Source organism: Triturus cristatus, chromosome 10 (genome assembly GCF_964204655.1).
Source record: "Triturus cristatus chromosome 10, aTriCri1.1, whole genome shotgun sequence".
Taxonomy (NCBI): domain Eukaryota; kingdom Metazoa; phylum Chordata; class Amphibia; order Caudata; family Salamandridae; genus Triturus; species Triturus cristatus.
Window position 1 is genome coordinate 475,006,329 of NC_140593.1, and position 19,493 is coordinate 475,025,821.

A 19,493-nucleotide genomic window follows, 5' to 3' on the forward strand; every position below is an offset into this window, starting at 1 on the left:
TGTATATGCAAGTAAATGGATGTTTGATTCTTTATTAGCATGAGTGACTATGTGTGTGAATAACTCTATGGATGAGTGACGTTGTGTAACAGTATGTGTAGGTGTATGAATACATATGATGAGTGAGTACATGTATGAGTGACTGTATAGGACTGATGGTGAATGAGTGGATTAAAACTACCTCTTAAAACACGCCACAGGGCGTGTTTGCACACGTCATCTCAGGCCCCGTCCCCTCCCTTCCCCACTGTGTAAACACACCCTGTGGCTGTTTTAAGTTGGGAGATTAAGTCCCCTTGAATCCTGAGGGTCCCTAGGGTCCAACTAGACCACTAGGTACCTCCAGTAAGCACCACAGAGCTGCGTTGCAGACAGATGTATAAAGGGGCATGGCCTAGACCACCTCTCTGCAACGCAGCGCAGTGGCGCTTACTGGAAGCACCTGGTGGACTAGTGGGCCCCCAGGGTCCCTCAGGATTGAAGGGGAATTATTTCCCCAACTTAAAACGCGCCACAGACGTGTTTGCACATGTTAACTCAGGCCCCGTCCCCTCCATTCACCACTGTGTAAACACACCCTGTGGCCGTTTTTAGTTGGTAGATTAAGTTCATTTGAATCCTGAGGGTCCCTAGGGTCCAACTAGCCCACTAGGTACCTCCAGTAGGCGCCACAGAGCTGCATTGCAGAGAGGTGTAAAAAGTGGCACGGCCTGGACCACCTCTCTGCAAAGCAGCTCAGTGGCGCTTACTGGAAGCACCTGGTGGGCTAGTTGGCCCCCAAGGTCACTCAGGATTGAAGGGGAATTATTTCCCCAACTTAAAACGCGCCACAGGGCGTGTTTGCACATGTTAACTCAGGCCCCGTCCCCTCCCATGACCACTTTGTAAACACGCCCTGTGGCCATTTTTAGTTGGGAGATTAAGTTCAATTGAATCCTGAGGGTCCCTAGGGTCCAACTAGACCACTAGGTACCTCTAGTAAGCGCCACAGAGCTGCGTTGCAGAGAGGTGTAAAAAGTGTCACGTCCTGGACCACCTCTTGCAACGCAGCTCAGTGGCGCTTACTGGAAGCAACTGGTGGGCTAGTTAGCCCCAGGGGCCCTCAGGATTGAAGGGGAATTATTTCCCCAACCTAAAATGTGCCATGGGGCGTGTTTGCACATGTCACCTCAGGCCCCGTCCCCTCCCTTCCCCACTGTGTAAAGACGCCCTGTGGCCGTTTTAAGTTGGGAGATTAAGTCCCCTTGAATCCTGAGGGTCCCTAGGGGCAAAATAGCCCACTAGGTACGTCCAGTAAGCGCCATTGCAGAGAGGTGCAAAAAGGGGCACGGCCTGCACCACCTCTCTGCAACGCAGAGCAGTGGCGCTTACTGGAAGCACCTGGTGGGCTAGTTGGCCCCCAGGGTCCTTCAGGATTGAAAGGGAATTATTTTCCCAACTTAAAACGTGCCACAGGGCGTTTGCACAAGTCACCTCAGGCCCCATCCTCTCCCTTCACCACTGTGTAAACGCGCCCTGTGGCCGTTCTAAGTTGAGTGATTCAGTCCCCTTGAATCCTAAGGGTCCCTAGGGTCAAACTAGCCCACTAGGTACCTCCAGTAAGCGCCACAGAGCTGCACTGCATAGAGGTGTAAAAAGGGGCGTGGCCTCAGAACACCTGTCTGCAACGCAGCTCCATGGCGCATACTGGAGATACCTGTTGGGCTAGTTGGCCCTCAGGGACTCTCAGTATTGAAGGGGAATTAATTCCCCAACTTACAACTGGCCAGGGGGCGCATTTGCAGAGTGCTGCAAGGAGGGGGCGTGGCCTCCGGCGCGATGCCGGTCTTTTATTTATTTTATTTTTTTAAGAAGGAGGGCTGTGTGGCCCCCCTTCTTTTTCTAATTTATTGGCCCTGGGGACCCCATCCCCCAGGGCCTGCACCCTCATTTGTTTGGTTGAAAAAAATTATTTTGGAAGGCGGCCGCGTGGCCCCCCTCCCAAGGCCTTAATCGGCCCTGGACACCCAAACCCCGGGTCATGGCCTTTTTTTTTATAATTATTTAGGAGGGGGGCTGCGTTGCCCCCCTCCTCAGGCCACTTATGGCCCCGGGGACCCCATCCCCCAGGCCGGCCTTTGTTTTTTAGTATTTAAAAAATATATATATTTATAGAAACACCTAGGACATCCTGGACAAACCGTATGTACCTATCACCATGACGATTTGCGTGATATTCATTAAAAGGCGACTATGCATACAATGAATCCACGTGGAATGTATTTACACCGCTAGTGAAGCTCTGACGTGTCTGACGCCCTACCGTGCCTAATCCCGGCGCCCCCGTCGGTGGGTACTCTCCAAGTAGACACCCTTGTCGTTTATTTATACAAACGTGGGTAGCTATTGACGGGCACATTTAATACACACGCACACCAAGCCATTCAAAGGGCGTTCGACACAAATTTGACGAAACTATGCAAGAAACCCCCCTCACGGTTAATAAAACACACATCCACCGCCGAATGTGTAATACTTTTTATTTTACTCTCTGGAAAGGAGACAAACCTCACTTGAGAGTCACAGCGTGCTCCTGGCTGAGCCCAATGCTGCGTTACACCCACCAGTGCCCGCCGAGTGCCAAACACCTCTGTGTTGTATTCCACCAGCTAGGGCGTATGCTATGACACTCTCTAGCCCATGTGCACTGTAACACCACCCCGTGAATATGTCATGCCACACTGCCATTCGCACTGGTTATATTGCCCCATCTAACGTGCCTTCCTCAATGCCTTTGTTATAACGCACAGCACTATGCCATACATATTACAATCTGGGATCCATATCTTTGTCACAGTGCATATGCAACGTTACACTCCCCAGCACATATTTTATATTACAACTTTAGAGACTAGTTAGGTTACACAACACTGCCCTGTGCATATTACACACCAAGGCGCATATCGCATAGCACGCGCTAGTGCTTGTGCTATCTCGCGCTCTCCAATGAATCTGTCATTGCGCACAATGTATTGCATATTATATTTCACGCCCCGGTTCATCTTATATCACACTTTTTGGTGCATAGTTTATACCATATACTATATCTAGTTTTCATTTTCAATTGTGCTCTCAGGACTATGTTCTATATAACACTGCGTCCACCTACCCTTTTCACGGGCATTACATTTTACGATGGGGGTAGAGGGTCAGGGGGTATTTCTGCCAAGTGAGCCCAGAGTCACAGTCACAAACGTCCTCTTCTTCCTGAATAAAAGTGAGATTATGCTGCATACTTGTTCATATTTTAAGTAGTTCACACAGACACACATTTTAAAAACAATAAAGTTCCTAATACCCACCTTCTCTGAACAGTTAGCTTGCTGCCCCATCGACCTCCTCCCTATCCTCTGTTGTCTGAATCCATGGACTAGCCTCCTCCCTCCTGCCATGCATGGTCTGATATGCTGCCACTGCCCTCCATTTAGCATGATGTACCAGTCCACTCCTCCTGCCCACCATTGCCCAATTATATTGCCCAATTCTATGGCCCATCATTGACCTCCTGCTTAGCCTCTGTGCTTAGTTTTCTGCCCTTATTCTCCTTCCCCCTGCCCTCCGATGTATTTGTGCATGTCCCTGCTCCATCCTTTTTGCCCACCATGTTCAATGGACCTGCCACTCCTATCTACTCTGAGTGTTCTGTTGAGCTGCCACTCCCCTCCCACCTGCCTAGCATTGTCAGATGACTGTAACCTGTCCCTGCCACCTCCACCCTGCCTGTCCACATGCCATGCCCCTATCCCCTTCCTCCTGTCCTCCATGGTCCATTTTACTGCCACACCCTTCTGCCCTCCCTGGTCTGTTGTGCTGTAACTGCTCCTCCTGCCTGCCCCGCGCGGTCTGTTGTGAGGCCCCTTCCCCTGAACTCTCTTGTCAGTGCCCAGGTCCTGACCCTCCCTTCTATCCTCCATGGTCCTTTGTGCATGCTCCTGCACCCTCCTTCTTGCCCATCATAGCCATTGTGCTGCCACTAACCCTCCCTCTTGCCATGCATGGTCTTCTGTGCTGCCATGGCCCCTCCCACCTTCCCTGTGTGGTCAGCTAGCTGCCCCTGACCCCCTCCCACCTTCCCTCCATGAGGATGTACACCCTAGGACACATGCACGACATACTAAAGGAAACCCTTCAGTAAGTCGAGCAAGCACATCCACAGCAGCTCAGCCGAGTCCATCTTCGGAAGCTCAGCTGAGCCCTTCCTCTGTGGGGGCAGATTCACCTTTTTCTGGTCCTGTGGAAACAAACCATCGGTTTGCGAGGGTTACAATGCTGTGTTCATTTTGCCATGGACTAATTGTTCATAGGGAGACCAGTCTTCCCCTCATTACCAACAAAATAGACCAGCACATTTGTCCTACCAGCTAATGTTCCCATTCTTCCTTTCCTCTGTCCCTGCATGAACACAACGGCTCTTTTAAGAGCCAACCTTACCTCTCAACTTTTAAAAAAAAATTCTTAAAAACTTTATTTTTTATTTTTACCGTACGCGTACGGTAAGCGTATTTCTTTTTTTTTTTTTAAAAAAAAAAACACTAAAAAACAATTACCACATTACAAGGTCCTTGAGGGATTAATAACTAAATACTGAAAATCTGTTTGAGGAGAAGTGGAAGAAAGGGACCATCTAATTTCTGACTTACCCGACCCACCCAACAATTTAATTTTTAATTAAAATTTAATTGAAATTACTTGTAAAAATGGTTGTTTTTTTCGAAAATTTTCTTTCACAATCTGAAAAAAAAGAAAAATGTATTAATATTTAATAAATCATTATATAATACAGTACACGTATTTACATATATTCCAAAAACAATTTTTTGCCATTTTTTTGCTGTTTTCAGAATATATTGCATCTCACTATAAATCGTGAAAGCAATTGCATTCATCACTTAACAGCGGGCAAAAAAAAATAACAATCTCAAAGATTGTTTTAAAAAAGCCCAGAATCTCTTTTTACTTAAACATAACATTATAGAAATGCAAAATATTCTAAAAAAATATCATCTAATAACAATAACTATTTCTTTAAAATACCGTCTGACAATTTTGTTACAGAAGCATAATCACAAAAATAATATATCTCAAATAACTCCACAATACATCTGGTTACATTTCCTTTAGGCCAAATGGTAATTTTAAAATTCTTTTTTGATTAAATTTCCAATGGTAATCTAATAAAATTCCAAAATTTAAATTGTACAGATGTTACCGATTCTCTCTAAAATTTTGGTTTCCGAAAGATTAATTAATAATTAAATAAGTCCACAATACAATTGGTTACCTTTCCTTATGGCCAAATGGTAATTTTAAAAATCTTTTTTGAATAAATTTCCAATGGTAATCCAATAAAATTCCAAAATTTAAATTGTACAGATGTTACCGATTCTCTCCAAATTTTTGGTTTCTGAAAGATATTTTAGGAATTAAATAAGTCCACAATACAATTGGTTACCTTTCCTTTAGGCCAAATGGTAATTTGAAAAATCTTTATATTTGAAAATTCCAATGGTAATCCAATAAAATGGTAAAATTGTTTTGTACAGATCTTGCCAAGTCTCTCTAAAATTTTGGTTTCAGGAAGATTAGATAGGAATTTGCTAAATCAAAAGGCAAACGTTGCTTGAAAATCAATTGGGAATCATTACACAGTGTCCAGCCTTTTTCACATTTAAGATAAACTGTGTAATGTCCAGAAGTTACAGTAGGTCCTTCATGGAAAATTATTGCAACTGTTACAAAAGTTTTTCCTGAAATTGATAATTGCTGTCCTATAAACTTCTTTATTAAAGTATCCAATTTTGAACCATCAGCTCTACATCGTTGCATCATTAAAATTACATACTGTCCGTATTCCTTTAAAATTAACGTTGAAAACATGTCAGATTTACACTCACAGCATTCCATGCTATGATTAGCATCTTTAACTAATTTAGCAAAAGTGACTGTTTTACTCTCTGGCAATGTTAAATAAATAAACCTTTCAGAATCAACATTAGAGCCACATGTATTGAAACAGTTTTCACAACTATTTTCCCATTTATAAGAGACACCAAACATATTTTCAATTTGTACCCCTTCTTCTTCCAGTACCTGAAGAAAATACATCAAGAATTCCTGTGCGTCTTGCTGTACATTTTGAGAAAACTGTGTTCGTCCTGAACATACATCTAAAAGTTTTCTAATTTCAGTAGCACTTTCTATTTGAGTTTTATCATTACTCAGCTTTTGAAAAAGGAGACTAAACTCAGAACAGAATCTTTTTCTCTGATTTACTATTATCTGCTCTTGCAAACTTTCCAGATAAAATGCAACATTCAGCACTACATTAGCGTAGCAGTTGACACCAGAGCTATTTTCAAAATGACAACCTACAACTTCTTCAACATTTTCCTTTTTCTTTTTGCTTGCAATTACATCACTCCTCTTTTTTTTCTCCTCTCTACATCCTCATTACAGATATTCTCAATTCTCCTTTTTCGAGAAACTACACGTTTCTCCAACACAGGATACTGACCTAAATTTGGAGCATAGGTTCTTCTTAATCTATTATACTCCTTTACACAGTTTGTATCAGCACTAACTTTTAAATCATCAAAGTCTATCATGAATAAACTAGATAATGTTTTCACTCGTGACAAAGCTACATAAGCCATACCTTCTCTGAACACAGTTGAGCCCAATGTTTACAAATGCACAATCTACAGTAAATCCTTGAGACTTGTGAATAGTTACAGCATATGCTAGAGAAAACGGAAACTGTTTCCTACGTACATATAAGTCTTTCACAAGCATGAAACGAACTGTACAACGACAAATGTCTATAACTTCTTCTATCTGATCAAATTTTATTTTAAAACATTCAATTCCATCTTTTTTCTGATAATTAATAAAACCCACAACTCTTCCCATAGCTCCATTTACTAAACCTTTTTCAACATCCAAATTTCTCCTTAAAAATACTCTACAGTTCATGCAAACATATAGATTTTTTTCTAATCCAGCAGTTTTTGAAATGTTCTTCTCTAGTGAATCTAATTTATTTTTCAGTTTGCCTGTTAATGTAATAGTAATTCTTTCATGCTGAATTTTGTCCACTGCTTCCAATTTCCTAATCTCTTCCTTTTCCAATTTCAAAAGCTCCTCATTGAATATTGAGCATTCACGTAGAGTTGGCATTAAGCAGATGACACTTTTCTTTTCTGCAATGTTCTTGTATATCTTCTCTGCAACTATTTCTTCCTTTGGAAATAAATTATGTAGCAACCGACTCTGTAATGCTTTCGTGCCAGCTTCAGTGAGTAGTCCAATTCTGATATCTTTCAGAATACTTCCATATTCTTCATTGTTTGCTTGCCTCATATTAGTAGTAAGTTCCTTGTACTCAAAGAAGGACCAAATATTTGCATTACCAATGCTTCCCAATGACTTCTTTGTGTCTTCATGTGTCACAGTATTAAACACTGGTTGTCCTTTAACTGGAGTAAGCTGTAGAAGATCCCCAAAAACTATGACATGTTTTCCACCAAATAACATGTCATAGTCTGTCCTTAGAATTTGCTGCATTCTTAAATGCACAAAGGCAAGCATTAAGTTTGATACCATGCTCACCTCATTAATAATGAGAACTTGCATCTTCTTCAATACTCTTGAAACTTCCAAGCATGCTTCTCCAGTTAGCTTGTGGTATTGTATTTTGTTCTCATGCTCCACTGGTAACATTAGCAAACGATGTAAGGTGATTCCTTTTATGTTATATGCTGCTAACCCAGTTGGAGCAGTAACCACACAAGACAAAGTTGAATCCGTTTTTTGCTGTAGGTAGCTTCTGATGACTTTTATTAAGAAACTTTTTCCAGTTCCAGCTTGTCCGCTTACATACATCCTAATTGGTTGAAATGATGTGCATGAGCACTCTTTTTTTTCATGTAGTAATCCGTGATCAATTTTGTTTCTGATCTCTTCATAAATTTGTTGCTGCTCTTCATTCAGTTGTCTTTCCAAATTTGGTAAGTCTATAAATTCTTCTTGAGCTTGATTCATAGCCGTTTCCACTTCAGTCATAGCTATTGCAGCTTCATTTTCAACGATTGGTTGTCCTAGGGGATCTTGACTGAGTGTTCCTGAACTTTGGCTGTCTTGAGAACTGTCTCTAGCTACTTCAGCTGCAATTGTAGTTTCCTGTTCAATTTCTTCATTTAACATTTGCACATAATTTGTGAAAGTACTGCATTCTATGCTGTCTTTGCAAGCATTAAAGGAATCTTCATAGCTTTGAAATTCTCCCAGTAGTTCGTCCTCTGTACGCCATGGTTTAAACAGCTGTAAAAGAGCCAAGTAGTAAAATTCCTTTTTGTCAGTAGTGTCGCAACTCAGCTTCCTGTGATTTATCAAACTTCCTTTTGTTTGCTTCACCAAACATCCTTCCTCACCAATGACTTTATATTTTCCATTGTTGATGTCTTCTGTGGCTTTCCGTGAATAAATGTAGTTCTGCAGCACTTCATAGAGACACATGTTCTCTAGATGAAGACTTCTCTTGGGATAATATGTGTCCAACATGTTTGATTTCAAAATATCTGTACTTTCTGGGTCATTCTCGGCCAAATATTCAATTTCCCCAACAGATTTCAGTACCCGATTTCTCATTGCTGCAAGGCCTAAACTTGCCCAAATTATTCTTCTTGATTTCGAGTAGAGACTTGCAGAAGATAACCTATCTGAACATTCGTAGCATCCAATTTCTCGATGCGATAACATCTTTAAACTGAAACTGAACAGCTTCTTACTGACAGTCTTCTCGTGAGAAATCTCTTCCCACATTTCTTTCAATTCAGTTTTTTCTGATTTAGTAATGTAAGACGTTACATATCGAGCAACAGCAATGGAATTGTCAGCTACATACTGTATATCCATGTTAGCATTCCACATGGATAAAATGACTGGGTTGTAGTCATTTATATTTTTTGATTCTTCTTTTCTTTTAAGGTTGTAGGTATTCTTAGGTGATTTTCTTGTAATAGTATGTCTCACAGATGACATAAAACTGTTTACTCTTCCATTTGAAAGAACAGGTCTAGGAAATCCAAATCGACATTTAGTGTAGTATTTATCTTTGCTCTTGTATTTCCGTCGACAGTATTTTCCACACCGATGACTTTGGAAACGTAAAACTTGCTCCTTTAACTTTTTCTCTTCTGTGCTTTTTGGTATAGCACATGTTGCATATTCTTCAATGAAAGATAACACTGCTTCATCAGTATCTGTTCCAAACTTTGGGGCATCCTTGATCCACAACAGCATATGAATATGAGGAGCACCTCTTGCCTGGTACTCTTTTCTCCAAAAGACATCCACTACTTCTCCAAGAGGTGGATTTTTTTTATTGCAGATGAAGGACATCATAGCCTCAAATCTATGATTGAAATATCTGCAAACATTAACCGGATCCAATGAGCACAGTTCTCCTGCTGTCTTGTATTCGATGTTTTTAATGTTTGAATTTGCCTCTCGTAGAAAATCCAGTAAATCATCCCAAGCGTACTCAGCACAGCTTAGGGTAAGGAACCATGTTGGTGTTCCTAAATTCCGTAACATGCATTTTAATTCACCATGGCGTCGGTACCAATATTCATTTGTCCCACGCTGACAAGCCATCAGATTGATCAGTTGTGTTTCCAAATGATCATCTCGGTGCTGCACTTTCTCCATAAAATCCTTAGCAGATACATTTTGTAAATGTACTCCACTTTTTAAAATGTGATTTACTGCATATGATAATGCAGACAAGTCGCTTTCAAATAAAAGATGGAACAAATAAGGAATACTTTGTCGAAATCTTGGATCTTCTGCATATAGTCTTGTAGTTCGATACTCAGAAGCTGGAATCTGTTCTGGACGTTCATCGTATCGTCCTCCTTTAACTGTAGGAAACAGCTGGGGAAAACATCGAGCTTCCAAGCTCTCCTCCCATACACTCACAGGAGTTCCTTTTGCTTTCTTCATCTGAAACAGATCAATATTGTCTCCCATAACTTCTTTTGAATGAAGAGGATGTATGCTAAAATGTTCATTAATTTCTTCTTCCTTTGACTTGTCCACTTTTTCAATTTGTCCAGTTGGTGTTTCTGTGTCTTCTTGTAAATCTTCTTCTTCTTCTTCTATATAAATTGATTCATACCATTTGTTATTCCTTTTCAAATACAAATTTGCTCTTTGTACTTTCCGTACATCTACCAGCTCCTGCCAAATCTTCTTATTCTTTGTAGGTACACCATTAACCAGAATAACTAATGGTTCAGTTTCCAAAGTATCTGCATCAATATTTTCCATATTTTTTTTCAAATCCAAGGGCAAATACACCACTCTACCTTTTAAACCTCTCAGTAAATCTGAAGGAGGTAATTTACCAGTTTTGGGCTCCATACGTACTATGGTCTGGAACGGATGAACACATTGAATAAGTATAGACTCAAATGTATTTAATTCAGAAAGTTCGGCAGGAATAGCATCCAATTCTAAATTATTATGTACAGCTCTGGTCGGCATTCTATTTTCTTCTAACTTGTTGTAATAGTATTTACAAATACGCTGATCTTCACCCAATTCAAAACAATTTTCAAGAAATATATATGTGGCAAAATCCTTCCACTTATAATTATCTTCATTTTCACTTTTTCTGTAGAGATCAACATTCCTGGTTTGTTTTCTATAATGAGTTCTGCGGCAACAAATACAAGTAATATTTGGTCTTTCATTAGAGATTATTGCAAATTTTGTTATGTGATCATTAAATGTCTTACTTACAGAGGGTTCTACATTCTCTTCCACTTCTTCCTCATTTACTGTGTCCTTTTCTGCACTTTCTTGTTCTGGACCAAAGTAACAAAACTGAATTTCATCAGTAACCTTCTCTACATCTGATACCGATCCACGGAACAGAGCCCTATTCAATTCATCTAACTTTATTGCTGGACTTTTAGCAAAATACAATCGTCTCACAAACTTTCTCATTTCAGTATGATGAACAGCCAGCATCCTAAAATGATGAAAAACACTTTTACACACTTTTCTAGATAGACAAGCCAGAGAATGTCCCTGCAAACCAGTATTCTCTCTCACTCTGCATGGATCTAGACTTTGAAGCACCTTAATCTTCTGTTTAACACTTTTTTTACTATATTCTCTTAGAAACTCACGAAATTTATCAATAGATTCCTGACGCACAATGCAAATACTACTACAATTCCAAGTGTACACTGGGGCTTTAGGACGTCTCCCCATAGCCTCATCCGCCATCACTTGTTCCTCATCTCTTGGAACCATTTTCTCCTTCTCCATTATACAACCATTTTTCACTTCATAAGCACGACCTCTGGTGTCAACTGCATGCAGCAAACTATTACTTTGAAAATAACTCTCTTCATTAAAAAAAGGTTCACTACTTAAACTATGCATCCATTCTCCTAAAAACACTTTACAAAAGTTTGTTCTTTTCACTAGTCTTTTCCTTTTGCTTTGTGATTTCAGTACATTGACCATTTTATCTAATGTACGCATCCTGTTCAAAATTAAAATGAATAGTTTCCTTTTTAATTCTAAAGCCTTTGCTGCAATGGCTTCAATTTCTTTTTTTCTCTTATAAAATTTAGCTTTTTTCTTATATTTCTTCACATCCTTTATCAAATTGGACATAACTCTTCTCTGAAACATTTTTCTACGAATCTCTTTAAACGCTGTTTTTCTTTTTAAGTTAATCTTTATTGTTTCTGAAGGTATATTTGCATTAACTAAATGCTCAATTTTTTCCTGTTGTTTTCTATTTAAAACATTCTTTCCAGTACAGACATTTTGTACATTTTTCCTTTTTTTTAAGATATTGTTTAAAAAATCTTTTGTCTGCTTACCAGAAGACTTTCTCTTTTTCCCAACATGAGCATCTCCAACTAACTTAGGTCCTCCAGTTGTCTTCAAATATAGATTTTTTTTGTGGTTTTTCCTTAGTCTGGATTTTGTAGGCATCTTAAATTTTGTTCACTGCTCTTCAGCAATATCTGAAAAAAACTAAAAAAAAATTCCTTTATTTTATTTAAATATATTACTACATTTTTTATGATCTTTTCAAATCTTAAAATACTATGTACCCCTTTCCTACAAGTGAAAATCACAATAACACCATCACAAATTAAATATCTAAAAACAATTCCTGTGTGCACACAGAGTCATGGTTTGAAATTAGGCAGAAAACGAAATTTCTTTGCCAATTGGAAAGCACACTTACTACTCTTTTTTTGGCAAGTGATAAGTACTTTTACAGTCTGACACATTTTGAATCCACTTTTCAGATTCTGAAAACAGCACATGTCCAAACAGCTTTTTGAGACCAGCAACATGTGTAACCTGGGTGACTGACTACACTCCAGCAAGGGCAACCAGCCTTAGTGATGCTGAATGTATTTGCATTACTGACTGCAACCTCAAACCCCACTCGGTTGTGAATACTATGCATGATTCTACAGGATAAGCAGCTGGGTGTGTGCTAAGAGTCTGCTTCTGCAGAAAAAATAGCTCCCCCTTTCCTACTAATGCAAATGTAAAATTACCAGAGTAATACGCAATAAATCTCTGTCTATAATTCCTCTTTGCACACAGAGTCATGGTTTGAAATTAGGCAGAAAACGAAATTTCTTTGCCAATTTGAAAGCACACTTACTACTCTTTTTTTGGCAAGTGATAAGTACTTTTACAGTCTGACACATTTTGAATCCACTTTTCAGATTCTGAAAACAGCACATGTCCAAACAGCTTTTTGAGACCAGCAACATGTGTGACCTGGGTGACTGACTACACTCCAGCAAGGGCAACCAGCCTTAGTGATGCTGAATGTATTTGCATTACTGACTGCAACCTCAAACCCCACTCGGTTGTGAATACTATGCATGATTCTACAGGATAAGCAGAAAAATTACCAGAGTAATACGCAATAAATCTCTGTCTATAATTCCTCTTTGCACACAGAGTCATGGTTTGATATTAGTCAGAAAACGAAATTTCTTTGCCAATTGGAAAGCACACTTACTACTCTTTTTTTGGCAAGTGATAAGTACTTTTACAGTCTGACACATTTTGAATCCACTTTTCAGATTCTGAAAACAGCACATGTCCAAACAGCTTTTTGAGACCAGCAACATGTGTAACCTGGGTGACTGACTACACTCCAGCAAGGGCAACCAGCCTTAGTGATGCTGAATGTATTTTCATTACTGACTGCAACCTCAAACCCCACTCGGTTGTGAATACTATGCATGATTCTACAGGATAAGCAGCTGGGTGTGTGCTAAGAGTCTGCTTCTGCAGAAAAAATAGCTCCCCCTTTCCTACTAATGCAAATGTAAAATTACCAGAGTAATACGCAATAAATCTCTGTCTATAATTCCTCTTTGCACACAGAGTCATGGTTTGAAATTAGGCAGAAAACGAAATTTCTTTGCCAATTGGAAAGCACACTTACTACTCTTTTTTTGGCAAGTGATAAGTACTTTTACAGTCTGACACATTTTGAATCCACTTTTCAGATTCTGAAAACAGCACATGTCCAAACAGCTTTTTGAGACCAGCAACATGTGTAACCTGGGTGACTGACTACACTCCAGCAAGGGCAACCAGCCTTAGTGATGCTGAATGTATTTGCATTACTGACTGCAACCTCAAACCCCACTCGGTTGTGAATACTATGCATGATTCTACAGGATAAGCAGCTGGGTGTGTGCTAAGAGTCTGCTTCTGCAGAAAAAATAGCTCCCCCTTTCCTACTAATGCAAATGTAAAATTACCAGAGTAATACGCAATAAATCTCTGTCTATAATTCCTCTTTGCACACAGAGTCATGGTTTGAAATTAGGCAGAAAACGAAATTTCTTTGCCAATTTGAAAGCACACTTACTACTCTTTTTTTGGCAAGTGATAAGTACTTTTACAGTCTGACACATTTTGAATCCACTTTTCAGATTCTGAAAACAGCACATGTCCAAACAGCTTTTTGAGACCAGCAACATGTGTGACCTGGGTGACTGACTACACTCCAGCAAGGGCAACCAGCCTTAGTGATGCTGAATGTATTTGCATTACTGACTGCAACCTCAAACCCCACTCGGTTGTGAATACTATGCATGATTCTACAGGATAAGCAGAAAAATTACCAGAGTAATACGCAATAAATCTCTGTCTATAATTCCTCTTTGCACACAGAGTCATCGTTTGATATTAGTCAGAAAACGAAATTTCTTTGCCAATTGGAAAGCACACTTACTACTCTTTTTTTGGCAAGTGATAAGTACTTTTTCAGTCTGACACATTTTGAATCCACTTTTCAGATTCTGAAAACAGCACATGTCCAAACAGCTTTTTGAGACCAGCAACATGTGTAACCTGGGTGACTGACTACACTCCAGCAAGGGCAACCAGCCTTAGTGATGCTGAATGTATTTGCATTACTGACTGCAACCTCAAACCCCACTCGGTTGTGAATACTATGCATGATTCTACAGGATAAGCAGCTGGGTGTGTGCTAAGAGTCTGCTTCTGCAGAAAAAATAGCTCCCCCTTTCCTACTAATGCAAATGTAAAATTACCAGAGTAATACGCAATAAATCTCTGTCTATAATTCCTCTTTGCACACAGTCATGGTTTGAAATTAGGCAGAAAACGAAATTTCTTTGCCAATTGGAAAGCACACTTACTACTCTTTTTTTGGCAAGTGATAAGTACTTTTACAGTCTGACACATTTTGAATCCACTTTTCAGATTCTGAAAACAGCACATGTCCAAACAGCTTTTTGAGACCAGCAACATGTGTAACCTGGGTGACTGACTACACTCCAGCAAGGGCAACCAGCCTTAGTGATGCTGAATGTATTTGCATTACTGACTGCAACCTCAAACCCCACTCGGTTGTGAATACTATGCATGATTCTACAGGATAAGCAGCTGGGTGTGTGCTAAGAGTCTGCTTCTGCAGAAAAAATAGCTCCCCCTTTCCTACTAATGCAAATGTAAAATTACCAGAGTAATACGCAATAAATCTCTGTCTATAATTCCTCTTTGCACACAGAGTCATGGTTTGAAATTAGGCAGAAAACGAAATTTCTTTGCCAATTTGAAAGCACACTTACTACTCTTTTTTTGGAAAGTGATAAGTACTTTTACAGTCTGACACATTTTGAATCCACTTTTCAGATTCTGAAAACAGCACATGTCCAAACAGCTTTTTGAGACCAGCAACATGTGTGACCTGGGTGACTGACTACACTCCAGCAAGGGCAACCAGCCTTAGTGATGCTGAATGTATTTGCATTACTGACTGCAACCTCAAACCCCACTCGGTTGTGAATACTATGCATGATTCTACAGGATAAGCAGAAAAATTACCAGAGTAATACGCAATAAATCTCTGTGTATAATTCCTCTTTGCACACAGAGTCATGGTTTGATATTAGTCAGAAAACGAAATTTCTTTGCCAATTGGAAAGCACACTTACTACTCTTTTTTTGGCAAGTGATAAGTACTTTTACAGTCTGACACATTTTGAATCCACTTTTCAGATTCTGAAAACAGCACATGTCCAAACAGCTTTTTGAGACCAGCAACATGTGTAACCTGGGTGACTGACTACACTCCAGCAAGGGCAACCAGCCTTAGTGATGCTCAATGTATTTGCATTACTCACTGCAACCTCAAACCCCACTCGGTTGTGAATACTATGCATGATTCTACAGGATAAGCAGCTGGGTGTGTGCTAAGAGTCTGCTTCTGCAGAAAAAATAGCTCCCCCTTTCCTACTAATGCAAATGTAAAATTACCAGAGTAATACGCAATAAATCTCTGTCTATAATTCCTCTTTGCACACAGAGTCATGGTTTGATATTAGTCAGAAAACGAAATTTCTTTGCCAATTGGAAAGCACACTTACTACTCTTTTTTTGGCAAGTGATAAGTACTTTTACAGTCTGACACATTTTGAATCCACTTTTCAGATTCTGAAAACAGCACATATCCAAACAGCTTTTTGAGACCAGCAACATGTGTAACCTGGGTGACTGACTACACACCAGCAAGGGCAACCAGCCTTAGTGATGCTGAATGTATTTGCATTACTGACTGCAACCTCAAACCCTAAAAGTATTCCTCATTTATACCAGTACACCTTAATTTATGGTGAAAACATAGTCCATATTATTTTACATGTTCCTTACATTTAAATTTCTCCCAAAACACAAAATGATAAACACAACTTCAACAAAAGGAATTCCAATTCTATTATTCATTTCTTAATTTACCATATACATCCCCTCTCAAACTCATAACTCACCTTTAAAATTAGTTAGTTGTGAAAGAAATGTGGCACTCAAACAGCAGATTATCAGAGCCAGGATCTCTGTTCTGTACACCTCTCTCCTCTCAGCAGAACCAGATAATGGCAATGTTTCCCTCTCTTTTTCCACACATATACATGTAAATTTCAAATCTCAGTGCTTCCCCCTTTTTTTCAAATGTAATCACACATTTCTATAGGTTGAAAACCAACCCTTTTCCAAAAGTACCCTTCCCCCAACTTGACTTCTGCCTAGTACCCTTCCCCCAACTTGACTTCTGCCTGCTACCATAGCAACAGCTCATGGAACACTGCTGTGTAGAGTTAGGTCAGAAGTTCACCACACAATGTTTCATTTCCAAAGAGCAAGAGTGCTTGACTTTTCAAACCTAACAGCAAATCCATAGTACTGTTCTTTGGTAACACATTTTTCTGTACCAATACAAAACATGCTTCTATAAATTGACACATACAGCCTAGTTTTTAGTGTAGAATGGTATGAAACAGCCAATGAGTTCTTTTTATTTTAAAAAAATATGTATGCCTCCATTTCCAAACTGTGTTTCATTTCTTTTTCCCATTCTACTGAAATACACCTCCTGAGTGCATCCAGATCTCCTTTGAAGATGTTCACAGTGTGGATTGTAGGGCACAGCTATGTCTTCTGGAGTGAAAAGTATGCAGAGAAAACAGGTATGGTGAGAGACCTTGCTTTGCCAAATGTAGACATTAAATGGATTGGTCAGAGAGGGTTAAAGTGGCACCAATTGATGCCATTGGTGAAATCCTTCATGCAAATCCAACACCCTGACCTCATAATAGTGCACTGTGGTGGCAATGACCTAGGCACTTTGACTGGGGTAGGTCTGGAAATGCTTATGAAGGAGACCTTTGCACAACTGTTTTCACTTTTCCCTAAAACTGCCTTTGCGTATTCTAACATATGCCAAAGGCAAAAATGGAACTGGTCCAATCATTTTTGTCCGCAGATTGACAAAGCAAGAAAGCACGTCAACAAATCTGTTTCTGCTTTCCTCCGAGACTATGGTATGGGTTCCATTTACCACAACAACTTGCGTTACGACATGCAAGACATTTATAGAGGAGATGGTGTACACTTCACTGATGAAGGGAACAGAGTCTTCCTCTTGAACCTTAGACTCTGCATCGGTACTTACTTGTAGGTACCACTAAAAAATCACTTCATAAACACAACGGCTCTTTTTAGAGCCCCCTAATATCTAAACACTTAAATCTGAATTTTATTTCTTTTTTTATTTTTTTTCTACCGTACGCGTACGGTAAGCTTACCGTACGCGTACCCGCGATTTTTTTTTTTAAATTAATAAATGTTTTTTTTGTACTTTTCTGTCCTTCTTTGACCCCCTTTCAAATGTTAGGGGGTCTGTAACTCTCTTCCTTGCCCCCTTTTCAAGTTATCTCCCTTTTTTTTTCTGTGTGAAACACACGAAATGGCGGCCGACACTTCCTGATTTCGTCCGATTCGAATGTTTACAGTCATGTGACAACCAATCAGATTTGAGCTCGCGCATGGCACCGTACGCGTACGGTAAGCTTACCGTAAGCGCACGGTAAGCGCACGGTAAGCTGCCACAGATATATTTATTGATTTAAATGCTATTTTCTCAGGAACTACTGAACAGATTTACACCAGACCTACAAAAGGCACTTCCTTGACCTGTAGACTACCTCTCTGCCAAATTTCAAGTAACTCTGTTCAGCCGTTCGGGCTGTAGCTGTGTCTAAAGGTCCTATGGAAAAATGCATAGGGAAAACGCGTTTTGGGACCCCCCTTTTTTCTCAGCCCCCGCTTGACGAATCCCCCCGAGACTTTCAGGGTAGGAGCGGAGCGTAGTGCCCCATTAGTTTTGAAAATTTCACGAGGATTCGTCGACCGGCGCCAAAGTTATTCCAAATAGAATGTTGCGGTTTTCCTATGGAAACAGGTAATATATATATATATATATATATATTCACTGAAAAAACCATAGGTTTCACACATGTTATAGTTAGCGGAAATTTTACTGATAAAAAACCAATGAAATTCCCCCGTTATAGTTAGTGCAGGCAACTATAACTCACGCGACCGCAATCCTCTGCTGATGCTAATACTGAATTTAGACACTTATTTGCCCATGTCTTCTTCCATACATTTTTAGCTATACATATATTACAAATATTTTTTTTTCATAAAGACACATATGTCATCAGCAGAAGATTGCGGTCGCGTGAGTTATAGTTACCTGCACTAACTATAACGGGGGAATTTCATTGGTTTTTTATCAGTAAAATTTCCGCTAACTATAACATGTGTGAAACCTATGGTTTTTTCAGTGAATTTGCAAGGTTTTTTAAATGCTAATTCCTAACTATAACGTGTGTGAAACCTATGGTTTTTTCAGTGAATTTGTACGGTTTTTTAAATGCTAAGTTACTTTACGCCATTCGTGGCGTGCGCGCCCACTTAACGCAGTTCGTTCCGTGCGCGCACGGTGCGCTTCGCGCACCGTGCGCGCACAGTGAGCACGCGGTGCGCTTCGCGCACCGCGCGCCCACTTTACGCAGTTAGTGCCGTGCACGCACGGTGGGCACGCGGTGCGCTACACGCACCGCGTGCCCACGTTATGCTAGATGGGCCATGTACGCACGATGCGCTTCGCGCACCGTGCGCACATGGAGGACATATGATGCACTTCGTTTTGAAAGGTAATATTTTAATTTTTCGTATATTTTATAAGCCATGCTCAAATGGTGCCCTTCGGGCACCATTTGAGCACGGGGTGGAGAGAGTGTGGATAATTTTTTTTTGTATTATTATTTTTTTTAATATTTTAGTTTTTATCTCAGGTGTAATAAGGCATGCACAATTGGTGCCCTTCGGGCACCAATTGCACACGGGGTGGAGAGAGTGTGGATCATTTTTTATTTTTTTTTATTTTTTACCGTACGCGTACGGTAAGCGTAATCGGCGAAATTACCGAAAAAATAAACATTCCGTTTTTGGCCTTGGGGGATCTTTGGGGATTCCCTCAACATGGCTATGTGTGTGGGAGCTGTCTAAACAGC